Below are 8140 nucleotides of genomic sequence, written 5' to 3' on the forward strand. Positions count from 1 at the left end.
CTCTGTCCTTATCCCTTGTGGATTCGGTTGGGACAACGGGCCGCGAGGTGGTCTGCTTTCCCGCAGGCCCAGCATCGGAACTTGACTTCCGGAGTCTTCCGGGCTTCTGGCCTCCAGTGTTCAGGGGGTGGGGGTGGGGGTTGGGCGCGGATCGGGTCCTCGGGCCGGGGCACCGGGACTGCCATAAGGGGGAGGGGGAGGATGGGGCGAGGAACCCGCGGGGTCATCAGTGACTGCGGGGTTGGAATGGGAGGAGGAAAGCGGGGGAAGGGGGAGCCCAGGGCCGCGATCTCCTCGTCGCGCCGCATCAACTACCGAATTTCGAACCCGTGGGGTCATCAGTGACCGCGGGGTAGGAATGGGAGGAGGAAAGCGGGGGAAGGGGGAGTCCAGGGGCGCGATCTCCTCGTCGCGCCGCATCAACTCCCAAATTTCGGGAGGTAGGGGAATCACCCCAGGAGCTCTTTTCGGCCGAGGTGAGGAAGGTGGAGGAGGGGGTGAGGGAGGGGACGAGGCCTCGCGCCTGCGGGGGATGTCCTTGGGCTGGGCGAGGTGCGTCGGACGGCTTCCGGGGGTCGCTGGTTCCGGCGCCGCGAGCAGGTAGCCTATATTGGCCTATCGGGCCTCTCTGGTGCGGAGGGTTCTTCCTCCTCCTTGGGCTCGTGACATCTTCCCAAACTGTAAAGGTAGAGAGGGGGTCTTCATAGAATATGGGCTCTCTCTCCTTCTCTAGATATTGCACTACTTGGGACTACACTACCTTCATCAATAAAACATGGGGGAGGATGCCTAATAAAGGGAAGAAATCCAAAGCTACATATGCTATCTATGTGAGGAAACTACCATTAATGTTGAATTATGCAATTGCGATTAGGACCGCTCGTGTGGTATATTGCGGCTCCGGGTTCTAAGGGCATAACGTTGTTGTGGAGGGGCTTCATTTCTTAGGGGACCGCGGGAGGTTTTACTGCCGCGCGGGCGCCCTCTCGGCCTTTTCCCTGGCGCTGGTGCAGCGGGAGTGGGAGGGCTGGATAGGAATTCAGGTGGATCGGGATTTTCAGGTTCCTCGTCTATGGGAGGCAGTGGCGCTGGTGACGATTCTTTCCTAACGGTGTCCTCAGTCTCTGGATCTGGATCTCTCGTGCGAATTATGTCCTCGGGACTTTCTATGGGGGATATACAGGGCTCCAGGTCCTTCACATGGACTTTTGGCCACTTTTTCTTTAAGGGGACGTGGATCTCATAGACCACGGGGGAAATCTTTTTGGTGATGGTGTAAGATCCTCGATATTTCGGGGACAGTTTTGCGGCGAAGTTTTGGGAAGCGGACGAAAGGACTCGATTTCTCCGGAGGACCAGGTCTCCAACTTGGAACTCGCGGTATGCTTTTCCTCGGTTATAATAACGGGCTTGCCTTTTTGAGGCCTCGGACACGTTTTTCGTTACCCAGTCGTGGATAAGAGGGAGGCGTCTCATTCTATCTGCCCAGACTGCGGGGTCCGTTTTCTCGAGGACCGCGGGGGTGGGAACTCGGTCTCTGATACTTTTCGTGGGCCTCGGATTCCTACCAAAGTTCAGGAACGCGGGGGTCATATGGGTAGAGGTCTGTACGGAGGTATTGACGGCAACGCATAATTCGGGGAGGTGAATATCCCAGTTCTGGTGGTCTTCACCGACATAGGAAACGATCATGGTCTTCAGGGTACGGTTAACTCATTCTACGGGGTTTGCTTGGGCATGGTAGGGAGGGATGGTGGTCTGGCGGATGCCATACTGGCTTAACTGGGTGGTCACGTATTTATTAACAAATTCCGTGTCATTGTCCGTCAGCAGGAAATGGGGGCATCCCCATCGATTTATAATAAGGGTCTCCAGGGCATTAATAATGGTGGGTTATGTGGCGGTGCGGAGGGCTTTGGCCTCCACATAGTTAGTAAAGAGATCTTGAAAGACTACTATGTATTTGTTATAGGCCTTGCTAGGGGGGGAAGGGTCCCATAACATCTACAGCTATGACGGTCCACGGGCCCTTGGTTGTCCGCTCGCGCATTAATCCAGGGGCCGCTCCCTGGTGCACTTTATTGAGCTGACAGACCTGGCACCGTTTCATGAACCGCGCGACTTCCTGGAAAATGCCGGGCCACGAAAAGTCCTGTAGTACCCGCCGGTAGGTCTTGTCAACTCCTAAGTGGCCGGCCTGGGGGGAATCATGGGCATTTTGAAGGGCTTTCAAACGGGCTTCATGTGGGAGGACAAGTTTCCACGCATCTAGGTCCTTCAGGGCTGGTTCAATAATGGGGTGGGGTCGATGGTGATACAGTTGGTCGTCCTCTACTTTCCAATCGGGGTATTTAAAGGGGAATTCACGAACGTTTTTCATCTGGTCCACGTACCATGGGTCTACAGAGTCCCCAATTGTCGCGAGGGCTTCAATGGTTCCCTCGAACATTCTTGAAAGGGCGTCTGGGACTACATTAAGGGCTCCTTTTCTATGGACGATTTCCATGTTGAGGTCTTGCATGGTTAGGGCCCATCTCGCTAATCTTCCCGTGGGGTCTCGCGAATTCCGCAGCCAGCGCAAGCTGCTGTGGTCCGTGATCACTCGAAAGGAAGTGCCCTCGATATATGGTCTGAGTTTCTTCGCGGCCCATAGCACCGCGAGGCACTCCTCGGTTACGCTATACTTTGTCTCGGCCCTCGACAATACGCAACTGCAATACACTATGGGGTGGTCCTCGTTATCAATTTCTTGGGTGAGCACGGCACCAATGGCTACGTCGCTGGCGTCTGTGTGAATAGAAAAGGTTTTAGTGAAATCGGGACGTGCGAGAACGGGGGTTCGGGTAAGGGCTTGTCGTATGGCCTTGAAAGCTTCCTGTTGGTCGGGTCCCCAGTGCCACTTGGTATCTTTTTCTAACAGGTGCACTAGGGGGACTTTCAGCTTAGAAATGTCTCCCATGAATCGGGCATACCACTCGATCATGCCTAGGAATCGCCTAAGTTGCTTCAGGTTGGTGGGAGGGGGATAGTTCACGACGGGTGCAATCTTATCGGGGTCGGTCTTCAGTCCGTCGCGGGTCACTAGATATCCGAGGTACTGCATTTCCGGGCAGAAGAACTCGCTTTTTTCGCGGTTTATTTCTAGCCCGGCGTCGGATAGGGCTTGCAGGGTCAACTCGAGGTACTTAAAATGTTCGTCTTCTCTCCTCTGCTCATCCACCGGTAAGTAACTCACATTCCTATATCTTTATATACATATATCTTTGTAGCTCACATTACAGAAGTTGACGATCACACATACATTGTTATTCGGATTTCATTTAGTTAGTAGATTAACGTACACTCCCTACTGCATATAACTGCGACAGTTACTTGTACTCCTGTTTATCAATTCATTATATTGAGTTAAACTATATTTTCTTCTCTTGATTTCGAGACCTGAACCTATTAGCTCCTAAATTCAGATAAACCCCTTACCAGTAGCTTCAACCAAACTCCCGTGGAAGGAGTGAGTTTTCCAAATCAATATATTTAGTTGTTTGTGATCCTCATCTTAACTATCGACCAAGGGACATAAACGCAAATAGGCGTGCTTTAGCACCTTAAAGTGGCAAGAACCCAATACCTTTTACGTGATCTTTGATCTCAACACCTATGCTATCTCCCTGACGCTCCCGCATACGGTCGCTCACGCATAGGACGTAACAGTTATATAAATAGTTTGCCAGGAAGAGCAAGTTCAAAAAAATCTGATTCTAGCGTAATTGTTGAAAAAAGAAAAGTGATTAGAAGATTAGTTACAGACAAATCTAAATTGACAGATATAACCTTTGATGGTAAATTGAGTTCCATGAATCCAGTTAAATTCTTAAATAAATTTGAAGAAGCAGCTATCAGAGAAGGGTATCATAGAGATGAATTGACTGAAAAAATAAAATCAAATCTAAAAGGAGAAGCTCGTACTTGGGGCATTCTTATTGAATACTGTTTAAACGTCTTACAGGTTTGGTGTTGATAAATAATATAAAAGCACTAGGTTCAAACTTAATTGCGTTATAGCGTTTATTGGGAAACGAAAAACTAAGCACAACGCCGTACATGTAACACGTGGCGCTCCTCTCTGCACACTGCCCACGCTTACGGCGCGCTCTCCCGTGGCAACGTGCCCTCGCCGCCAAAAATCCCTGGACGGTTGGGACAAACGTCCTCCTAGTTCCTAACATCCTCCCACCTGGAGTTTTGAACTCCATCGATGCTCACATAAGATACACTTAATATCGAACTTTGACAAAAAATGAAAGATATACATATAAAATAAATGAGCTACAATCTTATACATAACACGGTTTCTTGCTAATACGCCCGCTTCGAGTCTTCACAACATTTTTTGTGTTACAGGCAGTTTTAGGTTCGTTTTTTTTTCCGTTTTTGATATTGTTAGGAATAATATCATTCTTTACTACCTTAAGCATATCATTTTCCTTTGCAATATGGTGTTCAATTTCTAGAGGGTAAATTCGCTGCAACGGTCTTTTAAACTGGCCCTCCTTCGTTTTCAAAATCGCAACTCTCGTTACCCCGTCTCGACCTGCAATCAACTTCTCAACTCTAGCTAAAGGCCAATCGATGCGTTTCCGATTATCGTCGCCTATCATAACAACATCTCCTACTTTTATTATACGAGATTCTTTGGTATCACTCTTAAGGACTAGTTGACTTAGGTACTCTTTACGGAAACGATCGCGTAAATGCTCTATGATTTCCTGCTTATGCTGAAGAGTTTTATTGAGATCAATTCATCTGAAAATATCGATATCCGGACATTCAGATTCTCTTATATCGTGCAGAAACATGGTAGGGGTGAGGGGTTTTAAGTCATCCGGTGAATCAGATAGGTATGTCAAGGGACGCGAATTGATCGTGCGCTCGCAGTTAACTAAAACGGTGTACATTTGATCGTATGTAAGACATGCTTTTCTGAGAACTTTACGCAAAATGACTTTTACCATATCTACTAACCGTTCCCATCATCCTCCCCACCATGCTGCTGATGGTGGATTAAAAATCCAGTTTAACTGTTTGGCAGAGCTAGCCTTAGCTATTACATCCCAATTTAGTTTTTCAAACATATTATTGGCTCCAATAAAGCTTGTGCCATTGTCGCTATAAATAATTGATGGTCGGCCACGTCGACTAATAAAGTTATCTAACGCATCTAAGAATGCTGCCGTTGACATAGAGGTCACTAGCTCTAGATGTACTGCGCGGTATACGGCGCAAGTAAATAAGCAGATTCAGGCTTTTTGCTGTCCTCGTAAGTATAATGGCCCTGCAAAATCTATACCTGTAACTTCAAATGCAGCGGCATCTTTTACCCGATTCAGGGGCAAAGGGGCTGGATCTACTTTCATCGGTTTAGTACATTGTCGTTTACAAATAACGCAACTTGAGATTATTTCTCGTACCGTTTTTCGCATACGCAAGATCCAATATTTCTCTCTCAATTGAGACATTACGGATTGTACTCCTACATGGTTCATACTTTCGTGCGTTTCACGTATTAATAATGCTACAACTTTGTGTTTGCTGTCTAATAATATTGGGCACAAAAACGAGAAATTATCGCTTCGTTGTATTATTCTTGTTTTTAGTCGTAATAGACCATCGGTATGTTTGAAAACTTTAATCGCTGATAACTTTGGATCATTTTTTGGTAAAAACATTTCATCTTGTAAACACTTTAATAGTTTGTTTTCTGTTTCGTTAATCTCTTTATATGTCAAATACTTAGTCTCTATAGGTACTTTTTTCAAAAATTTCTTAAATCTAATCATGATAAATAAAAATCGTATGAACTTAAAATCAACGGTGAATTAAAAGATGGTATGTATTTGTTGTAAATTCATTCATAAATGTTCATCACTTCTTCACTTCTTGAAAAAAAATGTCGAAGACAGACGTCGAAAGTAAGTATGATTTCAGTTTGAACATTTTGTGTACACCATTTAATACTATAATCCCATACCATTTACATAACATACCATAATATTTTTTTATAGTGAAAAAGCTAGAGATATGCTCTCCACCACCACCACCGCCACCGCCACCGCCGTAACTGCCGTCGGGGACACAGCCACCACGACAGGATCCATGCTCCCCGTGGTGGCACATCGAGGAGGACGTCCCGACCACGAGGCCACTACGGCCAATGTGACTCTGGAGCAGAGGATGGAACGCCTGGAGCGTCTCCTGCTCCAGAGTCACGATCCACGAAATGCCCCTGCCGGTAATTATATTTTACTTATTTATAGAAAAGCAATAAATAAATTAATATTAATTTATTAAAACTATTTATTAATTTTCAGTGCAATCAGACATAAGATCTAACAGTGGAGGCAGACGAAGTCGAGCTAGATGGTACGATCGCCGGTACGGGGCATACGGCAGAGGTCGTAGCGCCGGGCGGCGCGGCGGTGGCGGCGGCGGAGGAAATGTCATAATTTATTATTAATTTTATTGTAATTCTTTGTTCTATTGTTATTAATTCACCGTTGATTTTATAAATGTGTTCACCTTGCAAATTAAGTCCTTTTTTTAATATAAAGGTTATAATTATAATCCATTTTAATTTTAATTTGTTGAAATAGAAATTATGCATTATATCCGGTAAACCTTCCAATCACGAAGCAGAACCGTATCGTTGCTATGTATTTTTAACGTAAGCCGTTATAAATTACGGAACGGAGCATGCTCGATGTTACTCATCACGTTTCGTGCTCCGTGAAGTCCTTAAAGATCCTAGCAACCGCTTCCGGATCGTTGCTATGTCCAAGACGTCATAAAAATCGTAGAGACTTAGTAAACGCTCGGTTTTAAAAACGATTTTCTCCTTCTTGATTGGAGGATCCAATGGAATTACGTAAATATCAAATGAAGATCTTATTGCTTATTTCTTATTCCTTATTTCTTATTATAACTTTGGCGCGTATAATCGGCTGTTCTTCTACTTCAAACTCAGTGAACACGAAGAGTTTTTTCAATTCACAAGAATGACAGTGCAACGATTCAATATCCTTCATGAACTGTTGGCACCACTCCTTATCGAAAAAAGTATTCGAAAACCTCTAGAGCCAGAACTGCGCATTGCTGCCACATTGAGGTTAGTTTATTGAAAATTAAGTAAAATATCAAACAATAACTATTGTATCTTTGTATTTGCAGCTACATTACACGTGGAGACAGTATTCGTACGACATCTCGGTTTCTCTCTATTGGCAGATCAACCATATACTCAATTATTCAAGAAGTTTGCAAGAAAATAGTGCAAGTACTCCAGCCAATATATCTCAGAATGCCGAATAGAGATAAATGGACGGAGACAGTATTCGTACGACATCTCGGTTTTTCTCTATTGGCAGATCAACCATATACTCAATTATTCAAGAAGTTTGCAAGAAAATAGTGCAAGTACTCCAGCCAATATATCTCAGAATGCCGAATAGAGATAAATGGATTGAAATTGCCAATGATTTTCAAACGAAATGGAATTATCCACTGTTTGGGTCCAATTGATGGCAAACATTGTCGTATTCTTGCTTCAATAATAATTGTAATCTGACAATAAAAATAATATTATTTAAATAAAAATATGTTTTGTGATTTTATCATTTATCAAAACATCACTTACTTACTTTAGGTTCGTCCATTCAGAATTCTAGAAAGCTGTAAACTTACGTTGCTAATGCTAATTATATGGTAATTTAAATAAACACACTTTTATATATATTGTAACAAAAATGTTACTGCAGGCTCCCCTCCGCCTCCTGGCTCGAGGTCCCATAGGCCTCGAGTATAGCGTCTTAGAGTTAAGTATTGTTAATTGCGTTTATTTAGTGTTAGGCTTAGTGTATTTAGAGTTAAGACCCCTTCCCTCCACCCCTCCCTCCCTGCCAACATTCCCCTTCCCCCCGTAAGGCACTGGCTCGGGGACCATCTTCGAGGACCTACAGCCAACACCAGCAGGAAGGACATCGACGTAGACCTGTCACGAGGAAACAGCATCCCTGGATGTACCGCGAGAGCGGCTACGTAGCCGAGGCAGCGGAAGGCAGGGATGGCATGGGCAGGAGGAACAACAGAT

The sequence above is a fragment of the Cephus cinctus genome, unplaced genomic scaffold (assembly GCF_000341935.2).
Source record: "Cephus cinctus unplaced genomic scaffold, Ccin1 Ccin1_scaffold1218, whole genome shotgun sequence".
NCBI lineage: Eukaryota > Metazoa > Arthropoda > Insecta > Hymenoptera > Cephidae > Cephus > Cephus cinctus.